Source organism: Cricetulus griseus, chromosome 2, assembly GCF_003668045.3.
Source record: "Cricetulus griseus strain 17A/GY chromosome 2, alternate assembly CriGri-PICRH-1.0, whole genome shotgun sequence".
In the NCBI taxonomy this organism is placed as follows: Eukaryota; Metazoa; Chordata; class Mammalia; order Rodentia; family Cricetidae; genus Cricetulus; species Cricetulus griseus.
Window position 1 is genome coordinate 200471920 of NC_048595.1, and position 23791 is coordinate 200495710.

The 23791-nt window shown below is 38.2% G+C and overlaps 1 protein-coding gene and 1 pseudogene across 1 annotated transcript in view; one reads left to right on the top strand and one right to left on the bottom strand.

The window, feature by feature from the left end:
- The window catches only part of Pcdhac2 (protocadherin alpha subfamily C, 2), a 197572-nt gene that overhangs the window by 88436 nt on the left and 85345 nt on the right, over positions 1-23791 (bottom strand). The gene's annotated exons all lie outside the window — the stretch shown is intronic.
- LOC100768657 lies at positions 18889-19344 on the top strand (annotated as a pseudogene).

The window sequence follows — 23791 nt, forward strand, 5'->3', positions numbered from 1 at the left end:
TAAATAATTTTTTTAGAACTATTATTTCATGTGTGGGCATGCCTCGTGCCGGCAAAGGCCAGAAGAGGGCATCATATCCCCTGAGACTGGAGTTCCAAATAATTTCCAACTGCTATGTGGATGCTGGAAGTGGAACCCAGATCCTCTGAAGAGCAGCCAGTTCTCTTAACTACCAAGCCACCTCTCCAGCCCTTATATTTGCCTTTTTGATAGCATAACCAAACAAACATCAAATCCTGAATTGACAAAAATTTCTCTTTAGCAAAACCTCCACAGTTTCTCCTGATCCATTAATTTTTGTTTTTGCTTTTTTGTCTTTTTGTTTCTGTTTTTGTTTCTCAAGAAGGGTTTCTCTGTGTAGCTTTGGAGGCTTTCCTGGAACTAGCTCTTGTAGACCAGATCTTGAACTCACAGAGATCCGCCTGCTTCTTGCCTTCCGAAAGCTGGGATTAAAGGTATGTGCCACCAACTCCTGTCCCAGATCCAAGTATTTTCAAGGTTTTTTTTTAATTGGGTGTATAACTTAACTTAACATAGAAAATAAGCAAAATCAGAATCTTGATTTCCTGCCTGGGCTCTGATGTCCAGATTAATACAAACCCATCCACCTTAACTTGGCCTTCAGCCATAGATCCAGAACACTGCTGGCTGCTTTACACTCGCTCTTATTAGATGTCTTCAAATAAGAAACCAGCAAACCTGTTATCCACCAAAAAGCTCATCAAGAAAACTTACTACACTTTAGGCAAAACTTTCCTAATGGTTTGCATTATTCCCTGGAAGTAGTCCAGGCATTATGAAATTAACAGCTAGAACATCAAAACCATATTAAATGCATTTTAACTTTATAAAACAGCTTAACTGAGAACTCAAATCAAATCTAACAGAGACCCCTGACAGAAGAGATTTGTCTGACATGACTTTGTTTCTCGGATGCTTAACTAAGTCTCAGACACACAAAAGAGAGGCTACACACCCTTAACAAGTAACTTAATCTCCTGTCCTTTCTTTAACTTAAACCTATTACCAGTAACAAATTGCTGTGTGTAATTTCTTAAGTTTCTGCTCTAAGGAAATGGTTTTTTCTATATGCCACATCTTCTAAAATGTCTTAAACCATTGTTTCTGAATCTACACTCTAACTCTGCTCTGTATGTACTTATTTGTGTAATTATACATCAATTATCAGAATATTATCAATTGAAATTATTTTCTATTTCACCTTTAAAATCTGGCCCTAAAGTCAATCAGCCAAAAAGGTAAAGAGCTAGGCCCTTTGCTCTGAATATTGTATAATAATCTTATATATCAAACTGTAGTTTGACAGTAAAGCCAAACTATCCTCACTGCCTGTCTGCTATCCTGAAAGCAACCTAGATAGACATTCTTGAAAGTCAAATTCTGATGTTTATATTTGTCAAAATCTAGGTTTTATTTATTTCTGTTTGTTTGTTTAAGACAAGGTTTCTCTGTGTGGCCCTGGCTGGCTTTGAACTCACAAAGATCCACCTTCCGATGCCTCCTGAGAGGCAGACATTTGCCACTTGGCCTGGCTTCAATTTTTCATGAATAATGCGTTTGCATTCTTCCCATTTCCCATGTATTTTATTTTTAAAGGATGTTTATTAGAGGTGTGCTGGATGTCTTTTTCCTGATTCAAGCTGTAATTTTCAAGTTTGCCATTTTCCATTTATTTTCATCCTTCTCATGGTATCGCTTTTCAATTTTGCTTTTGTCTTTGTTTCTGTCTTCTTTGCTTTTTACAGTCTGGGATCAAACACAGGACTCACATATGGGGTAAGAAGTGCTCCTCCCCTGACCCACAGCCCAGCATGCTTTGCCATTTTACTACTTTTGATGTGGCCTTCATTTCTGTATTTCTTTCTATTTCATGAATTGTGCTCCTCAATTTCATGAGCATTGTGGCTTTTTAATTTTATCCTTGAAACTCTGGACCACATTCAAGTTCTTTATCCTCTGAAACCAATACATTTAAGTTTTGTACAGAGAATTAGAGAATGTATTTGCATGCTATACATTTGATAAGATATTAACATGCATAAAATTCAACTAAATAGTAAAAGAGAACTAATTAAAAGATGGGCAAGGGAGATGCAGTTCAGTGATGAAGCACTAGCCTAGCATGCCAAACGCCCTGAGTGTCCCAGAACTGTCAAAGGAGGAACAGGGCTATACAATACTTAAATAGACACATATCAAGAGAAGATACACGAGTGACTAGCAGGTATGTATGAAAAGTGCTCAAAATTAATTATCACTAAAGAAATGAAAATATAAAACAATACCAAGATATCCTATGCCAGCTAGAATGATTTTCAACAGAAGGAGGAAGTATTGATATGGAAGTCAAAAATAGGAACCTTTAACACTATTGGTAGAAATGTAAATCAGTGAAGTCATTAAGGAAAACATGAAGAATCCTCAAAAGTTAAAAATGAGTAGCAGAGAGATTGATGACTGACTTATATGCCACCTGATAACCCTCATCCAGCAGCTGGTGGAAGTAGAAGCAGACACCCACAACTACTCACTGAACTGAACTGGAATCCAGCTGCAGAGAAGGAGGAGTGAAGAGCAAAGGGGTCCAGACCAGGCTGGTGAAACCAACAGAAACAGTTGACCTGAACATTGGGGAGCTCTTGGTCCCCAGACTGATAGCTGGGACACCAGATTGGGACTGATCCAGACCCCAGGAACATGGGTTTCAGTGAGGAAACCTAGGAAATCTACGGGACCTCCTGTGGTAGTTCAGTACTTATCCCTAGCATAGGTGTGGACTTTGGGAGCCCATTCCACATAGAGGAATACTCTCTGAGCCAAGAAACACGGGGGTGGGCCTAGGCCCTATCCCAAAGGATATGATAGACTCTGATGACACCCTATGGAAGGCCTCACTCTCTGGGGGGAGCAGAAAGGATATGTGATAGATAGGGTTTTAGTTGGGGGGGGGTAGGGAGGGGGTGGGAGGAGGGAATTGGGATTGTCATGTAAAACAATCTTGTTTCTAATTCAAATAAAAAATCTTCAAAAAATGAGTAGCAGAGTGCTGGCTCAGAGATTAGGAGCACTAGCTGCTCTTGTAGAGGATTGGGGTTGGATTCCCAGCACCTACATGGTGGCTCACAGCTTTCGGTGGCTCCGGTTCCCCAGGGATCTGACACCCTCTTATGAACTCTATGGTTACCACATGCATATGGTGCACAGACTAAAATTCAGGAAATATACCTATACATATTAAAAATAAAATAAAATATAAATTCTTTTAAATTAAGAAAAAGCCAAAGAAATGGTCTAACAATCCCACTACTTAGAATATTTATTCAGAGAAAATCAAATAAGTATGTCAATGAGACATCTGGAGTTCTGCGTCCACTTCAGCATTATACAAAATAACTTAAGAGTTGGAATCAATCTAAGAATCCATCAGACTATAAATGAATAAATAAAGTGCAAATGTATTCAATGGAATATTATCTAAAGGAGTTCTTGTCATTTTCTTGTAACAGATGAACTGAAGGTCATTAAATAAAACAGAACCACAAACACCATGTTTGTCTTGTACAGTCAGCTTTTATACTTTTGGGTCAAGATCCAGGGTCAATTAATCACTGGTTGAAAATATTCAAATGTTGGTCTTGCACTAAGATGTAGGTTTTTTAAGCTCTTTCCTGAACAATAAATATAACGAATATTTAGACAGCATTTACATTGTAACAGGTATTAAAAGTAATCTAAAGGCAATTTAAAGTATATATGAGGATGTGCATAGATTATATATAAACACAATGACACTTATATAAGAGATTTGAATATTCATATATTTTGGCAATGGGGGACTAGAACCTTTTTTTGCTAATTCTCTTAAATCTTGATAGTCTGGGGTTTTTCCAAATAGAAAATTGTATTATCTAGACATTTTCTCATCTAATAACATATTTTTATTAAAGATTTTATTTATTTATTATGTATATAACATTCTGCTTCCATGTATATCTGCACTCCAGAAGAGGGCACCAGTTCTCATAACAGATGGTTGTGAGCCACCATGTGGTTGCTGGGAATTGAACTCAGGACCTCTGGAAGAGCAGTCAGTGCTCTTAACCTCTGAGCCATCTCTCCAGCCCCTAATAACACATTTTAACCTCCTTTATAACAGATATATATTTCTTTACCCTGTATTATCTAGAAAAACCTATGTCAGTATTGAATAGTTGTTAGAAATATCCTGGTGTGTTCAAGATTTTTAGGGGGGAAATTTCATATAATATTTAAAGGCAGGTGGCAAATGCCCCATGATAGCTGTCAAGCATTTATCAAATTTCTCTTAAGTGTGTGCCCTAGTGATGAGCTGGCAGTTTGTGTTTGTCATTTTTGAAATCCTATGAGACTTGTATGGAGCGTCTTTTGGAAAATATTGGTAGGATATTTGTCAGACTTTAATGTCAAGCTAGGCATCATCTGATAAACTGTTGTCAGGAAGAATGGTTTGTGTGTTTAGGCTTTCCTTTTAATCCACAACTGTGAGAAATTTTCAGCTGCATCTCAGAGGAAGATCTGCTGTGAATGTTCACCATTTCATATGTGGAAATATTCAAATAGATCATCCGACTGAACAAAATGGTGTAGCTCTTCATACTGTGAAATTCTATGAATTAGAGTTTAGAAGAAGTAATAAAACTCCATAACTTTCTTGCCTTAATATTCTATAATAAAGAAATAAATTTTGACTTTTAAAAATGTCTTGGTTTTTCATGACAGGGTTTCTTTGTTTAACAGTCCTGGCTATCTTAGAACTCTCTTTGTAGACCAGGCCAGCCTTGAACTCACAAAGATCCACCTTCCCCTGTCTCCTGAGTGCTGGGACTAAAGGCACAAACCACTATGCTTGGTGAATTTTGACTTTCAATCTATGGAAAAAAGTATGTAATATGGTTTGTCCCCCAAAGGTTCATATATTGAAAACTTGATTCCCAATACAACAATATTAATAGTTTATAAAAACTGCTTTGTTGTTTTGGGTTTTTTTTTGAAACATTGTTTCTCTGTGTGTCTCTGACTGTCCTGGAACTCACTTTATAGACCAGGCTGGACTCAAATGCACAGAAATCTACCTGTGTCTGCCTGCTGAGTGCGGGGATTTAAGACCTGCACCACCACACCCGGAAGTGAAGGACCTTTATGAGGCGAAGTCTTATGAAAGGTGATTAGGTGATTAATACCCATTTTAGTTTTGCAGCAGTGTGTTCGGCTCTGGGAACTGGATAAGTTACTATGAGAGCAGGGTTTTTCAGTAATTATTTAAATTAATATATAATTACATGACTTCAATTTTCTTGATCCAAACCAACCTGTGTTATTCAACACACACACACACACACACACACACACACACACACACACACACACACACACACACCTCATTCTCTTTCAAATTACTGGTTTTTAAAAAATTGTTGTTGTGTGTGTTCCTAAATATATAAATACAACATGTACAGTCATATAATGTTACTTGTATGTATATTTTTTCAGACCATTTGGTATTGGATAACCAATTTGTGTGTTCTCCTATGGGGAAGAGAGTCAGTTTTTAGAAAGCCAATTCAGCTTCATGATCTCGCTTTCTTGCTCTATGTCTTACTGGGTTGTGCCCCTGGTATACTCCTCTACCTTCCAAATTCAGCACATTACAGAAGCTGATTAGGTTCTTGTACCATGTTATTTGACTTTCCTTGCTCCAGAATTTTGAGCCAAAATAAACAAAATTTTTTCTTACAATGTACCCAGTCTTGGGTAATTTTGTTACATCGACAAATACATCATGGCTGTCAAATAATCAAATGTACTTTGAGACTGGACTACTAGAGGGCTCATTGTCTTCTTCAAGAAGCCTATGACCAACAAAGTATTTACTTTCAGTTATGGAAACCATACTTTGAAAGTAAGTATTTAAAGCAATTATATAAAATAAGATATTAAAATGTGTTGTTAAAGCCATACCATTTAGAAATGTAACAAATTTACCAACATAGTACAGAGTAAGGAGGTAAGAGAACACCTGAACCAGATAAGGAAATGACACCATTTGGTAATTCAAATCCAAAGAAATAGAGCCAGAGACGGTAAGAAAGAATTGCTATATATCAACAGTTTTAACTCTCAATACCTTTAAAATATATCAAATTAAGCAGAGTATATTTCATAATTATGTTTTTTTATTTTGTTTTTGAATCAAGGCCACATGTAGCCAGGCTGCCTTTATCATGATGTAGTTGAAGATGATCTTGAACTCCCGGTTTCCCAAGTGCTAGAATTACAGGTGTGCATCACCATACTCAGTTTTATATAGTGCTGGAGCTCAAACTCAGGGACAGATAATGCTAAACAAGCAGTCTACCACCTGGGCTACATCCCAAACCCTGAAACAATGATTCATTGGGTTTTCAATAGGTAGAGAAATACATTTTGTTTGGTTTCTGGCAGCGATAGTAACAAATCACCACATATTTGATAGCTTAAGACAGTTTTTCTCCTAATTCTGAAGAAGTGCAAACTCCAGGTGGCTGGAGAGCTGCATTCCTTCAGGAGGTTTTAGGATTCCATTCTTGCCTCTATCAAATTCTGTTAAGATACTCAAACTCTGATGCATTTTCACTTGGCTTTCTCGTGTGTGTGTGTGTGTGTGTGTGTGTGTGTGTGTGTGTGTGTGTGTGTGTGTGTGTGTGTGTGTGTACGTGAACATCCTCTGCCTCTTAGAAATGTGTTTGTCATGGGAATTATCATTTCCCTAGAAAAATCCAGGATGATCATATCCAAAGACCTTAACTAAATCCCAGCATTTTTACTGAGCTTTCTTTACACAAAAATAAAAGAATCATAAGAACACAGAACTGCCCGACACACACCTTTAATTCCAGCACTTGGGAGGCAGAGGCAGGCAGCTCTCTGTGAGTTTGAGACCAGCCTGGTCTACAAGTGCTAGTTCCAGGACAACCTCCAAAGCCACAGAGACCCTGTCTCGAAAAACCAAAAACAACAACAAAAGAACACAGAACTAAAATGTCCAGTGTCATCGAAAATAAGTTTACCAAAAGCTTGTAAATGTAAATATGAATATCAAAGGGATTATAGGTACTAGAAAGAGAAGGGATTGTTTTTCAGAGAAATTCATCTGGGAATGCATGACCACATGGTAGATGTGATATGATCTCCATCTTCAGGTTAACCTGCTGCTGTGAAGCACCAACAGAAACCCCAGAAAACCTCTTCCAGGTGTCCAGAGACTTGCTAGAGGATACCTTCTTTTTTGGTCACCTCTCCAGCAAGATTGGATATGACACTCCAGGAAGGAGATGAGAGATGCATATCCATCATTCCATCTCTAGTCAGCCAGGGCTTGCCTCTCTGACACAGTGTGAACAGTGACAGTTTTGAACACAAAGGACCTGGGGAGAGGAAGAGACAGCAGCATGTTCACCAACCTCATGGTGCTCCAAGACAGCAGTCCACCGGTGGGAATTATGTCTATTGGACAAGGCAGAACACGGGGACAGAGAGCTCAAACGCAAAGAGCCACTTGGAAAAGATTTCTGAATTTAGAATCACAGACTTCGTGACTGCAAAATGTAAAGACATGCCTCTGTGTCTGCATCACTCAAAAGCCACCACATTAAGTAGTGGATTCTGGACTGTTAATGATGCATTTCAAGTCTTATGAATTGATGCTCACACTGCACAGGGATGTGAGAATCACCACTCTCAGTCTGGTGAACTGACCCATTTTGTACACTGTGAAGATGTGTTGCTCTCATTGGTTTAATAAAGAGGTAAATAGCCAATAGCTAGACAAGAAGAGGTAAGACATTTAGAGAGCACCAGGATGAAGAAGGGCAGAGTCCCAGGAGATGCAGGGAGAAGCAAGATGAATATGCCATACTGAAAAAAGGTACTGAGCCACATGGGAGAAAGTAGATAAGAAATACGGGTTAATTTAAGTTGTAAGAGCTAATTACTAACAAGCCTAAGCTATCAGCAGAGCATTTATAATTAATAAGTCTCTGTGGTAATTTGGGAGCTGACTGGAAGGACAGAAAAGCCCGCCTATGGACCCATCTTCAAAACTCCCTACTCCAGCAGCTGCACTCAACTAAAATTGAATAAGAACACACAGCTGTGTGCAATGGCAGCAACTTCTGTTACAATTCCAGTCAGCACAAACTAACATTCATTAGAGTTGACCTCCTCCACCCCTTCATACCCCCATCTGAAGGTGGGTTTAAAGGAGTCCACAAAAACCCAGATAAATTAAAAGGTATTTATTAGGGGAGCACTAACACAATGAAGTTAAATCGATGCCACGGTCTTCCTGCTCCTGAAGATGCAGTCTGCCCTCCTGGATGCTCCAACCACACCCAAGAGAGACCAAGCCAGCCCCTCCCCTTCCTTATAAGGGATCATGTCCACACACCTGAAGCCACACCCCTAGGATACAGCCACCACCCCAAGTCCACTGGCAGAACAAGATGCCATTACATGCATCCAGTGGCTTCACAAAACTCTCCATTGTTGACCCATAATGTTTAAAACGGTCAATGTTTTATATCAACCTCCTCACTACTGGGGTCCCCTACCGGTTTAACCTCACTACTGCAGACTCCCTATGGGAGGGTGCAAGCTGATCTCCTCACTATTGCAGAAGCCTGTGGGAGGGTTCAGGGGCTGCTCCCATCTGTGCACAATACTCTGCCTGAAGAGGGAACTGCTGCTTGGCGTCGCTCAGCTGCCCTGGAGGTGCCAGCTCTTTCCTTCCTGCTTTCAGCTGGCATTCTGGGGAGGCTCTGAACTGCTCCATGTCTAGTTTCAGTCACTCTAAGCCTTGCTGTTTCCTTTCCAGGGTTTTCCTACCATCTTTATTTCTGAAACTTTCCAGCACCTCCCCATTTGGTATTCTGGGTAAAAACTCCATATTTGCATTTTTCTAGTTGTCAGGAATTGTGAATCCTTCTGTCTGACTTTAACAAAATTTTCCTTAGATTCCTTGTGCACACAGGATTCCCTGATGCCTCCTGCCCCACCATATTGTTAATTTTGCTATTCTTCATTGATATAAAAGATGGCTACTCACTTAAAACAATAATGATAGAAATACAGGAGAAGATCCTACTGTTGGATAGGCAAGATGAATGGCAGCAAATCAACAAAGGACTGGTAGGGGAAATTGAGGCTACTCTGTGATAAAGTCCTTTGGGGAGTTAACCTTGTCTGTGAACTTGACTAAATTTAGAATCACCTGTAATATAAGCCTTCTGGGTGTGCCTGTAAAGGCACTTACAGAAATGTTCAATTGAGTGGGGAGGCTCACTCTGAATGTGGGGAGCACTGTTCCATTGGGACAGAGTCCTGGGCTGAATAAGGAGGAGAAAGAGTGAGCATCAACATTCATCTCTCTATGTTTCCTGCCAGTGAGCAGACAGAGAACAGGAAGCAGAGCTGAGCTACAAAGCTTCAAGGCCAAACCCCGGTGAGCCACTCCTTCTACCAAAAACCTGCTTCCTACAGGCTTGACAGCCTTTCCAAATTTCACTGCAGGGAACCAATATTGAAACACATAAGCTGATGGAAAACATGGCACATTCTTGTTTAAAGTATTGTACCATCTGTACAATGATGTTCGTAGCAGCACTATTTGTAATAGCCAGAAACTGGAAGCAGCCTACATGCCCCTCAACTGAAGAATGGATAGAGAAAATGCAGTACATTTACACAATGGAGTACTACTCAGCAGAAAAAAAAACAATGGAATCTTGAAATTTGCAGGAAAATGGATGGAACTAGAAAAAACCATTCTGAGCGAGGTAACCAGATCACAAAAAGACGAACATGGTATGTACTCGCTCATATGTGGATTTTAGACATAGAGTAAAGGATTACCAGCCTACAATCCACACTGCCAGAGAAGCTAGTAAACAAGGAGGACCCTAAGAGAGACATACATGGTCCCCTGGAGAAGGGGAAAGGGTCAAGATCTCCTGAGCAAATTGGGAGCAAGGGAGGAGGGGGGAAGGGAGCTAGGAGAATAAGAAGGGGAGAAGAGGAGGGGTGAGGAAGACATGATTGAGCAGAAAGGTTGAGTAGGGGGAAGAATTGAAGAAAACAAGAATGGAGATACCATAATAGAGGGAGACATTTTAGGTTTACAGAGAAATCAGGCACTAGGGAAAGGTCTGTAGATCTACAAAGATGACACCAGATAACAATCTAAGCAACAAAGGAGAGGCTACCTTAAATGCCCTCCCCTGATAATGAGATTGATGACTGACTTATATGCCACACAATAGCCCTCATCCAGCAGCTGGTGGAAGTAGAAGCAGACACCCACAACTACTCACTGAACTGAACTGGAATCCAGCTGCAGAGAAGGAGGAGTGAAGAGCAAAGGGGTCCAGAACAGGCTGGTGAAACCAACAGAAACAGCTGACCTGAACATCGGGGAGCTCTTGGTCCCCAGACTGATAGGTGGGACACCAGATTGGGACTGATCCAGACCCCAGGAACATGGGTTTCAGTGAGGAAACCTAGGAAATCTACAGGACCTCCTGTAGCAGTTCAGTACTTATCCCTAACATAAGTGTAGACTTTGGGAGCCCATTGCACATAGAGGGATACTCTCTGAGCCAAGACACACCCAAAGGATATGATAGACTCTGATGACACCCTATGGAAGGCCTCACTCTCTGGGGGGAGCAGAAAGGATATATGATAAGTAGGGTTTTAGTTGGGGGCGGTGGGGGGGAAGTGGAGGGAGAGGGAACTGGGCTTGACATGTAAAACAATCTTGTTTCTAATTCAAAGAAAAAAATTTTGTGACAGATTGAAACAAAATGATGTATGTTTCTAGGGAAAAGTTTTGGAATATCCTGGAGTTAAGACAGTTTGACTTGTATGCAACTGTGCATGAATATTCTCTTAAAACATCTTTTGATAGCAGCTGGTGACACTGAAAATAAAATCTGAAACTTCAGTCTATGAAAATAAATGCATAAATTATTGTACCTATCAGCTCATTTAAAACATAATGCAACATTTTAGTCCTTGAAAGTTATTTAGGATGAAAAAATACAGGTTAATAGTTAGTCATCTGTAACTATCAAACTTATAGTCATGTTAGGTATGTTTTCAAGGTCATACCGAGATATATTTTAGATAGATAGGTGATCTTCAAACACATTTAAATTGCTAAAATAGCATAAGGCTTTTCATGACAGTGAGACACGTCTACTCCTGGCAGCACCAATTTATTTCAAAAACAGAATGATGGGCATTGATTAACCTCCATATGGAGTTTTCTTTCTTTGTGGCAAAAGCCAGTCATTTGGGCAAGTAGCTGACCTTGCATTGACTACTGACAACATGCTGTACAAACTGGACAAGAAGGAAACAAAAAGTGACTGCCAAACTTTGCCAAAACAAGGTAGGACAGTCCTTCAAAATTTCCTGCTTCACAGAAAAGTCTGTCAGACATTCTATGCCTGTAGGTTGAATATGGATGCCCCAACATTACAGAGGAACCTTGGGTAACTGTCCAGGCAGTGAGCTATTTCTGTCATTTCTTAGCTTGGAAAGTTGCTTTCTCTGCAATTCCTGTTTACTCAGGTAACATTATATCCTCTTGGAATCTCATACAGAGTTGAAGATGAGAGAGTTACAGCTATAGTTTTCTTTGTTACCAAAATTTTAAAAACTCACAAAGTGTATAAAATGTAAAAGGATGAGAGACATAAAAGCTTAAATTGATTATCTAAGAAAATGTTTTGAGGTCTAAAAAGATAGTTTTAAGATGGTAATACAATTTATGATTAAAAATAGTTTAGGTATAAATTTTTTTTACTAAGATAGGACAGATAATGGAGTATTTTCCCTAAATTTGCCAAATACAAATGGACTGAACATTGTAATATGATTCTTACCCGATAATTGTTCTTACTGTATGTAGCTTCAATGTCTTATCATTAAAACCTTTTTTATTTAGACAAAAGGAGGAAATGTTGTGGAATATTCCTTTATTCTGTGTGAAGATGTGTCAGTGTGATTGATTTAATAAAAATCTGAATGGCCAATAGCTAGGCAGGAGGTATAGGTTGGGCTTCTGGGCAGAGAGAGCTCTGGGAAGAAAAAAGTCGGAGTCATGAGGAGACATGGAGGAGGCAGGAAAGCAGGATAGAAAGTATGTAGATGAGGTAAATGAGCCTGGGGCAGCACATAGACAAATAGAATTGAGTTAATTTAAGTTATAAGAACTAGCTAAAAACAAGCCTAAGCTACCAGCTGAGTTTTCATAATTAATAAGTCTGTGTCATGAGTTGGGAGCTGGCTGGTGGGACAAAAAAAAAGACTTGTTACAAAGGTCTCTCACTCTCTGCATAATGTCTGCATCTGGGTCTCTGCATTTGATCCCATCTGGTGCAAGAGGAAGCTTCTCTGACAACGGCTTGCAAGGTACTGATCTGTAACTATAACAGAAAGTCACTAGAAGTCATTTTATTGGTTTGTTAAAAATAACAGTAGTATTTGGTTTTACTGAAGGTCCCCAGACTATGTAGCCTTGGTTCTTGATTACCCAAGCAATGTTGGGTATAGGTTCCATCTCATAGAGTGGACCTTAAATCAAATAGGATATTGGTTAGTTATTACCACAAGCTTTGTGCCACCATTGCCCTAGCATATCTTGCAGGCAGAACACCATTATAGTTCAAAGGATTTATGTCTGACTTGGTGTTTACATTTCTCTTTTGGTAGCTTGTAGAGTACCAAAGATGCTAGAACATAGGGGTTAGAGAAGACTCTATATAGGCACCAGCGTGAGTTCTCCATGTTCAATAAGTTGTGTAGGTGTTCTCTTCTGTGGTGAGCAGCTTATAATCTTGGCCACAGCCTGAGTTGTTTGGGGAGTCCTATGAGACCCATTTGGCCAGCAACTCAATTAGATATAACTCAATCCCAGTACTTGAAGCTTCATTTAGTGGCAAGAGATGACCAACTGGGACTCTGTCTCCCCCATTTACTTGTCAAATTCATTTAGATTGCCGTCATGTATGTATGTATTTTAGGGTGCTTCTACTGTATTAGGTTTCCAGATTAGCACTCAAATGGCCCTTAATTTTAAATCACCTTATTTTTAAAAAGAGGCATAAGAGACAGTCAGTGGTAGGAGAGGGCACAGTGTATTCAGCAGTCAAGTGCTATGAGAGAGAAATCACAAGCTAAAAAATCATAAATCCAGCAAGTATCTTTCTGAAGCTAAAAAGACAAGAGAATGGAAATTTTCTCGAAAGTCTCCAAAAAGAAAAATTCTTCATAGCCATTAAATTCATAGTAATGTATTACAACAGTAATGGAAAACTTTTATATTATGTAATAAATTGTATTGTGTATTATTTATACATTATATGTTATATTTATATATGAAACACACACACATACACACACACACATATATATATATATATATATATATATATATATGGATTTATTTGTAATGAGGGATTGTTTAGGTAAGACAAGTGAATATATATATATATATATATATATATATATATATATATATATGCACACACACACACATTTATCACAAACCAATGAGATTTGTTGCAAGTGTGAAAGGCTGGTTCACAGTTTCAAAATTAATCCAGGTAAACAACCAAAATAAATTTTAAGAAAAGACAAAACATATGATGAGATCCAACACCATTCATTATAAAATATCTGAAAAACCCACTCCCATGACCTGACTGAGAACCAAGTGATCTGCATTCTAGGGTAGAGAGGAACAGCCTAAGGTTTTCAAACAAACAACTTTAATTTGTCCAGTCATCTTACAGGAACAACTGCCAAATGATAGATATCCCCAAGGCTGTACAAGAGTTAAATGGATTCCTGTGGAAATGTTAGATTTAAGGACATTCAAGAAAATGATAATATCATGTGCATGCATTCACCTTCTGAAAAACAGATGATAAACTTGTGGTCAAATTGTATTAGAATTATCCATCAAGACTGGAGAGTCTTGGTTACAGCAGTTTTGAAGCCTGGTCTTCAATTAAAATGGAGGACCTGGTGGAAAGGAGAGGCTAAGACCATTGAACAACAAAGTAATGCTAAAGGTATGGAAATCGCTCAAGACCAAATTCTTAGAGAGGGAGATTATGCTGATGTACAAAGGTAATCTCTATATGATGACCACATCCTGGATTTATGGCACACAACAGCTTTGAATGCCTGGGACAGAATTGGAGCGTTAGGGAATAAGATTGAGTCATTTACTAACATTACACAGAGCTCAAAGCACATCTTCACAGATTTCTTACAAAGACTGACTTCAGTAGTAAATAGAAGTCAGACAAATAATAATGGGATCTCTGGCTTTTGAAAATGCTAATGCACAATGCAATGGGGTAATTAGGTCATTAAATGCAAAATCAGCACCCTTGGAGGAATGGATCAGAGATATAATCAATATTGAATCTCATGATGATGATGATGATGCTTGGATAGGAGAGGTGATTTCCAGAAGTTTGAAGAAAAACTGAAATGTCAAGTGTTTCAGTTGTGGCAAGCAAGGTTGCCTAAGGGACTGTAAAACATGGCATTCCTAGAAACAATGTTTTTCTAAACATAAATCAAACAGAATACCCCTCCCTTCTGGACTATGCAGAAGGCATGGCAAAGGCAGTGATTGAGCTAATGAATTTAGATCAACAAGGGACAGTCAAGGTAACCCTTTGCCATCAGGAAATGCCTTGAGGGTCCTCTTCCAGACTGCCATGTTAAATTTGGTTCGGTTGTTTACTGTAACCATGGAGGAAATGCTTTCCCAGAGCAATTAAAGAACCTAATGCCTATTGTAAGAAACCATACTTCTCTGAATGATAGAAAAGTTATAGAATACAGAACAAAAATTTCAGGAGAAACCATAAGGCAAATATTTTGGCAAACTTATATAGATAAAAAAACAAAATTAAAATTATGAATGACATTGTCATTGAATGTCTTGTAGACACTGGTGCAGATGTAACAATAATCGCACGAGAATCTTGGCATTCAAACTGGCCTCTTTAGGAGGTAAATATTCAACTTTTAGGGATTATCTCTGGTAAAACAGAGTATGAGATGGGTCAAATGTATAGGACCAGAATGACAGAGATGAAAATTAAAGCCATATGTGTTTAACATAGTAAAGAGTTTATGGGGATGTGATTTGTTGCAGCAGTCGAATTCTCAGATTAGCATTCCTCCAATCTTAGAAACAAGTCATAAATTAATGTATGTTCCTGGGAAAAATATTAGAAGGAATTGTAGTACAAATGATAAAAACCCAGAGACAGATATTGGGGTATAAGCTGAAGATAAGAAAAGCAAAGTGGCCAGTCACTAGAGAATTCTCACCTCTATCAATGCTCAGACCAAAGAGGCAATCTACTGAACCTCAGATTGCATCTCCAGACTGCATTGCTCTCCACCAAGCCTCAGAATTCTAGATTCTTCTGAGACTGTATTGAGCTCCTTATAAACTCTCTATTGATGGGATTAAATGCATGAGCTGTTTCTCTTTTAGACTGAGTCACTCTAATGTAGTCCTGGGTGACCTTGAACTCACAGAGATCCGTCTGCCTCTATCTCCTGAGTCCTGGGATTAAAGGTGTGTGCCACCACTGCCCAGCTTCTATACCTAACTAGCATGGCTGGCTTTGCATTCTGATCCTTCAGACAATCTTTATTAAATCATAAATAATATATCACTTCAAGATATTATAAAGAACAGTCACCAGCCATTCAGGTTATACAAGAACAGGGCACAACAGCTGCTGTTCTTTCAAAGGCACCAACAGTAATACCTTTAAAATGGTTGACAGAAAAACCTGTATGGGTTGAGCAAAGGCCTTTAACAACACAGAAACTTCAGGCTTTAGCACGGCTGGTAAAGGAGGAGCTAAATGCTCAGCATACTGAAGAATCAACCAGCCCTTGGAATGCTCCTGTGTTTGTTATTGAAAAGAAGTCTGAAAATGGAAAATGATAATAGTTCTAAGAGCTGATAGTAAGGTCATTCAACCAATGGACTCTCTACAGAATTCCTTTATTTTCTTCATTACCTAAAGGATGGCCTCTTATTGTTATTGATTTAAAAGATTGTTTTTTCACTATACCTTTACAAGGAAAAAAAACAGAAAATTTTGCCTTCATGGCATCTACTTATAATAATTCTCAGCCTGTTAATTGATATCAATGGAAGGTTCTTACATAGGGAATGTTAAATAGGACCACTCTGTGCCAATATTTTGTTAGGCAGCCACTGGAAATAATAAGTAAGCAATTTACCCACTCTATAGTTTTCCATTACACGAATGACATCTTACTGATTCAAATATAGATACTTTAGAAAGAATGTTTGAAGAACTAAAGAAAGTTTTGTCTTGTCAGGGATTACAAATTGATGCTGAAAAATACAAAGAGGAGATTCTATTATTTACTTAGGATATAAACTATATCTACAAAAAATTGGGAGAGATCAATTGCTGAAACTTAATGACTTTCAAGGATTTCTAGGAGACATTTCTTATCTATAGGGGTACACAGTGATGAACTGAGTAATTTGTTCAAAACCTTAAATGGTGGCAAGGACTTAAACTGTCAAAGAGAATTATCAGCTAAAGCTAAGAGATAATTGGCTTTGATAGAAAAGAAATTACAAGAAGCACATGTAGATTGTTTGGATCCAAAGCTTGATTGCATTTTGGTTATTTTACCCTCTAAACATTCTCCTACAGGAATATTAAGGCAGAGGGAAAATATTACCTTAGGATGGATCTTTTTAATCACATAAACAGTAAAAATTAAAAACTTATATGGAAAAGGTATATATGAGTTGATTCCAAAAGGAAAACTGAGATTTCGTCAATTAGCTGAAATAGATCCAGCAGAAATTGTAGTACCTTTTACTAATGATGAAATTGACAAATTATGGGTAGACAGTGAACTTTGGCAAAGAGCTTGCAGTAATTTTTGGGAGAGATTAACAACCAATATCCCAAAAGTAAGAGAATTTTATTTATAAAGAGAACAAACCGGATCCTTCCTCACATTGTATGGGAAACACCAATATCTGGAGCCCCTACATTCTATACTGATGCAAATAAATCAGGAAAGGCAAGTTACAAATTATAAAATTTAAGTGGCTCAAAACCCTTATGACTCTGTCCAAAAGTCAGAATTATATGTTATTCTCATGCTATTAATGAATTTTACAGAAGCCCTTAACATAGTTCTGTTTCTCACTATGCAGAAAGAGTTGTTTTGTATATTGAAACTGCTGAATTTATACCAGTTGATACAGAATTAACTTCATTATTTATTCACTTACAAGAAATAATCAGCAATAGGAATCATTCCATATATACATAACATACATCTGATCCCATATCTGTAGCAGAAGGTAATGAATAAATTGATTCAATGTGCCAGAGTCCTCAGAATTTCATAAAAACATTATGTCAATAGCAAATGTTTGATACAAAATTTTTCCATCACTTGGCAACAAGTCAAGGAAATTATAAAGAAATGTCCTGCTTGCTCTTTATACAACCAAATTCCAGTACCTGCAGGAAGTAATCCAAAGGGTACTCAAAAGAATGAAATCTAGCAGATAGATGTTTTCCATTTTGTAAAATTTGGAAAATTAAAATATGTACACCACCCCATTGATACCTATTCAGGCTTTCAATGGGTAATTGCTTTGAGTTCTGAAAAGGCTAATTCTGTAATCACACATTTGTTAGAAGTTAGGGTCATCATGAGTATACCTGCACAAATAAAGACAGACAATGCTCTAGCATATGTCTCTAATAAAATGAAACTGTCTTTTGCTTATTACACTATAAAGCATATTACAGAGCAAAGCAGTTACAGAAAGATCATATCAAATTCTAAAGAATATGCTATATACACAGAAAGGGGTAATTTAGACCCCCAGAAATCAATTGCAAAATGCTTTATTAACTTTGAATTTTCTGGATGCTAATGAGAAAAGAACAACAGCTGCAGAGAAGCAATGGATAGTAGGAAAAGCTATGGAATTAAACCAGCCTGTACACTTTAAAGATGTGCTGACCTCAGAATGGAAACCAGGACATGTGTTAAGTTGGGGAAGGCGTTTTGCTTTTGATTCCACAGGAGAAGAAAAACTATGGATACCATCAAAATTGATAAAGATTAAGAAGAGGCAATAGTTAATCAAGCAGCATGTCTGTTCAATCTAAACTAACTTTAAAACCAGCAAATGCTTTTCATTTGATCAGATATAACTTGCCATAAGGGAACCCCCCCCCCAAAATCAGGGTTTGGGAAGGGTTTTGTTTCTGTCTTTTCAGGAGAATGAAGGCATCCAGCTAAGGAATCTGAAGACCACCAAACAAATGAGACATCTGAAGACTGCCACTAATCTCATAATCCTTTGGTTTTATTTAGACTTTTAACAGACTTTCTTAAAGCATAAATATTATATTTATATAAAAACTTGTAAGATTAATATATATGTATTTTAAAGCTTTTGTCATGATATTAAGGGTCATATAGAGCACTAACTAATTCTAGAAAAAAGCTTCGTCTAGCTTTCCTGTACATGATTTTGGTTTGAGTCTCTATCGTGTAACTAGGAATTAAGTTTTTGTACTCCGTGCATAAAAACTATAGATCGTTGGCCCCAGTCACTGAGCTGCTGCCAAGGACTCAGCTGCCTCCCCCTCGAGCCCCCTCGCTTCCCGACACTCTGTCCCCCTGCCCCCTACCCGCCTTCTCCCACAGTCGCCTTCTGCAGGCCGTTTCCATCGAGGAAAAGGAATCGTATCGTATGTCTGCTATCCAGAACCTCCACTCTTTCGACCCTTTGTTAATGCAAGTAAGGTGATGACCTGCTTCTTGCTGGCACTGAGGATTATATCCATATAAAAATTCAACAGAGAAATGGCAGGAAGACCCTTACCACTGTCCAAGGGATCGCTGGTGGTTACCATAAAAAGAAACTAGTGAAGGTGTTTAAGAAGAAATTTGCCTGCAATGGTACTGTAATTGAACATCCAGAATATGGAGAAGTAATTCTGCTACAGGGTGACCAGTGCAAGAACATATGCCAGGTCCAGATAGAGATTGGACTGGCTAAGGACTAAGGACGACCAGCTGAGGGTTCGTGGGTTTTAAGTGCTTGTGACTCTCTGAAGCTTAAGTGAGGATTTCCTTGCAATGAGTAGAATTTTCCTCCTGTCCCTTGTCACAAGTTTAAAGCTTGTATAACATAACCATTTGGGGTCGGCTTTTAACTTGGACTAGTGTAACTCCTTCATGCAATGAACTAAAAATAGCCATGCTGAAAAAAAATATTGATCCTTTAACTTCTTTAAGATCTGCTGTATATGACATTTAAAAATTTTAATATTTCTGCAGTGAACCATGACCATGCCTAACAGTGACCTTTGAAGTCTTCAAAAGCAGGATGGGTACCCACAATGATGATTCCACCAGGACTGTGACAATGCCACTAAGCTGAAAAACACCACCTAAAGATTGGCTTTGGACTACAAAATGCTAGGGACAGTTTTGAGGTGAGTAGATGAGATGATCCAGGCTCACAAACTATTCTAGTCAAGACTTGAGAGAAACCCTGTACTTTCCCAATGTGCAAAGACTGGATAACAAATGACACAGCTACCTCTGCCAGGACTTGACAATTAACCCAACTTTTTCTTTTCAGGAACCCCTAAAGATGTCACCCCCAGACATCAGGAAGTCAATGTAAGAACATGATGCCCACATTCCCAAGAGGTGGGTGGGGTGGGTGGGTTTTGGTCATTCAGTAGGTTATGGATATTTGTCATTGTTTAGAGAAATTGGTTACAAGTTGTTATCGGTAATGGTCAGGGAAAAAGCTAAACAAAGGAGACTAGATTCAGGGTTCTTGTTTTGAAAAGAAAAAAGGGAGATACAGATATGATAGGTAAAAAGGGTAAATTATTGAATCTACTATGAAAAGAAGGAAAGGAGGATATAGATATGATAAGATAAAAAGGTAATTATTGAATCTACTTTTAAAAAGCAACTACTAGTTTAAAATATTTTACATTGGATTGGACTTCTGTATTGTATACAAATTTAAGATCATTTTGTTAGAACATACTGTACATACATTTCTAATCTTGTTCAAGGTATTGCACATATGCAATCCATTTAACAATGTAATATGAAACTTTTACGTCTTAAAAGTTATTATTACCAACTATTTAGGATAATAAAGAAATGAAGGTTAGCAATTAGTCACCTATTACAATTGAACTTGTAGTAACATTAGATATTTTTTCAAGGTCAAACACAGATATATGTTAGAAAGACAGGTCGTCTTCAAACACTTCAGAGATCTACAGAATATGGCAATTAAGATTTTTTAATACCATGGGTTCTTTTTTATGACGATGAGACATGTCTGCTCCTAGCATCACCAATCTACTTCAGAGAAGATGATGGGCATCAAAGAAACTCCACATGGAGTTTACTTTCTTTGTGGCAAAAGTTAGCCACTGGGTCAGGCATTGGTGGTGCACACCTTGAATCCCAGCAATCGGGAGGCAGAGGCAGGTGGATCTCTGTGAGTTTGAGGCCAGCCTGGTCTCCAGAGGGAGTGCCAGAATTGGCTCCAAAGCTACACAGAGAAACCGTGTCTCAAAAAAACAAGTATGCCACTGGGCAAGACAGTGCTCTTGCCTTGACTTCTGACAGTATGCCATCCAAACGGACAAGCAGAAAATAACAGAAAGGACTGCCAAACTTTGCCAAAACAAGGCAGGACAGCCTTTCAGAATATCTTGTTTCACAGAAAAGTCCGTCGTATATGCTAGACCTGTAGGCTGAAGATGGATGCTCCAACATTACAGAGGAATCTTGGATGGCTGTCCAGACATTTCTGTCATTTTTCACATGTTTTTGGAAGTTGTTTGTTTGGCACTTTCTACTTACTCAGGTAATATTATTTCCTTCTCCGGTCTCTGATGGAGTGGAAAACTTTATAGTTATAGTTTTCCTTGTTACCAGATTCAGAAAACAAAGTCACTAAAGAAATAAAAAGTGTAGAATGTTGAGAGACATAAAAAGATAGTTTTGGCAATGCAAGTTAGAATAGAAAGTAAATTAAGTACAACCTTCTGGATTCACCAAGACAGGATAGATATGGAGTATTTTCTCTGAATTTGTCAAATGCAAATGGACTAGAAATTGTTGATATACTTATTGCCTGTTTGTATATAGTTATTATGTTTATTGTATATAGTTTTTCTTATATTAATTATAACCTTTTAAAATTTTAGACAAAAAGCAAAATGTGGTGATATCTTTTTTTTGTACTCTAACAAATAAAGTTTGCCTAAAGCAGAGGGTGGAGCTAGTTACTAGTTAAACATACAGTTCTGGAGGTCTGTACACACAGACAGGAGTGATATGGCTGGGCGGAGAAAGGAATATAAGGTGGGAGGAGACAGGAGCTCAGTCTCTTTTCATTCTGAGGATTTCAGAGGTAAGAGCTCTAGTGGCTGGCTGCTCTGCTTCTCTGATCTTTCAGCTTTTACCCCCTAATAACTGACTCCAGGTTTTCATTATTAAGACTAATTAGAACTCGTGCTATAATCTCCCTCTGGATCCTACTCTTCAAATATGAGCCTAGACTCACACTGCCAATTCCACCCTCTTGCCCTCCCTCTTGCCACCCAAATCTAGGTATAAATCCTAGACTTTCATCACCAATGCTATCAACTCTACCACCACAAGCTGTCTGAGAAGTCCTCCTAATAAATTCCCCTGAAGATTGGCTGTGAAAATCTTCCAACTCTATAGATCTATTCCTGAGCTTAGAAACTTAACTTAGCCCAAGATGAGCCAGGACTACTTTTTATACACCATCGGAACATCAACAGTGAATTGCCCAAGACTGAACCTTAAGCCCCATACTTCTGGCCTACAACCTGACAAATCTGAGCTATGGGAAACAGATGCAAACAGCCAGTCAATGAAAGGAAGAAAAGATGTCTTTACCAAGAAACACTACCAATGGCCTAACTCCAGATACCTAGATCCCATCACTAAAACACAACAGGTCTTTATGAACAATTTGTTCTCCCATAGCAATGATTGTCCCTCCAAAAGTGTCTTAGGTGATATACAAAAATGTTTTTTTCAAAAAAGCCATAATAAAGATGATCAAGGAACCCAAAGAGGATGCAAATAAATGCCAGGATGAAGACTAGGAAGACAAAAACAAAACAAAAAATCCTGAATGAAATAATAGAAACACTTCAAGATGTAAAAATAGAATTTTAATAGAGATAAAATATCTGAAGAAAAACAAAAATGAAATAAAATGTGATAAAAAATTCAGAAATTTGAACAAAAAATCAATAGAAAGTCACACCAATAAATTGAAAAGTGGAGAGCATATCTGGAAGATAAGGCAGGGGAACAGATTACTCAGTCAAACAAAATGTCAAACTTTAAAAAATAGGATGTGCAGAAACTCTGGGACTCTGTATACCATCATGGAAGCAAAGTCAAGGCTGCAGAAGCTTGAAGCAGTTGGTCATATTACATCCCCAGACAGAAGACTTAATAATTTCTCCATTCAGGCAATTCAGAATCTCCTGCCTACAGAATGATGCTGCCTACACTGGGAATGTCTTTCCACCTCAGTTAAAATAATCAAAATAACTCTCCCACAGACATGTTCACTTGTCTTACCTAACAATCCCTCATTACAAATAAATCCCTGTTTCCAAACCCAGACCCAGAAAATAAACAGACATCAAATGTTCCCTCTCATCTGCAGATCTTCATATAAGAGTGTATAACCCTGTAGTAACTGCAGAAATCAACAAAGCAAAACGAGACTGTGGTGGAGGAGAAGCAGTAGAGAGGGAAACAGCAGGGTACAAGTTATGTGAAGGGATAAATGGGGAAGGGGGCTTTAATTAGGGACAGAGAAAGTGATTAATACAGGAGGAGAATAAAATAACAGTAAGGATGCCTGATAAAGTCATATGGAATCATATTATCATCTATCTGCCTAAAATTACATATAAAACATATAAGCCTATATATAAATACAGAAATATAATTTAAATGACATTTTCTCATCTGGACAATGCTCCCCAAAGAGCTATAGACTAACAAAAACCACACCACGCATGCGATACCCCTTTTATGTTGTTGGTCAAGGTTGTCTAAGAGACTCTTAAAACCTAGACTATTGCTTCTGCCCTTAGTTGCTTCCATGTACTTTGGATACAGAACCTGGAGGATCTGAGCTGGTTCTGACTTGAAAGCCTTCTCCCTAAGGACTAGCTTTCATGGTACTAGAAGGCATCTTACAAGTTTCCAAGATAGGAAGGAACCAATAGCCCTTACCAAGACATGATGCCTGTGAATAAAAACAGTGGCCATCATAGTGCAATATTCCTAAGGCTACAAAGTTGTCATGCATACTTGGCAGTAACCAAAAGCTCTCTGATTGGAATTATGGCCCACTCAACAAGAGAGAAACCATGGATCTTGGAATAGAATCTATAACTCCCACTTCACTAAACCAGAGTAACTCATAACTACATACTATTTATATTCACATCCACAAACAAGGTATATAAGTCTTAGCCCTCATCAAAGAAATTGCTTCTTTAAACAGATGTATAACATT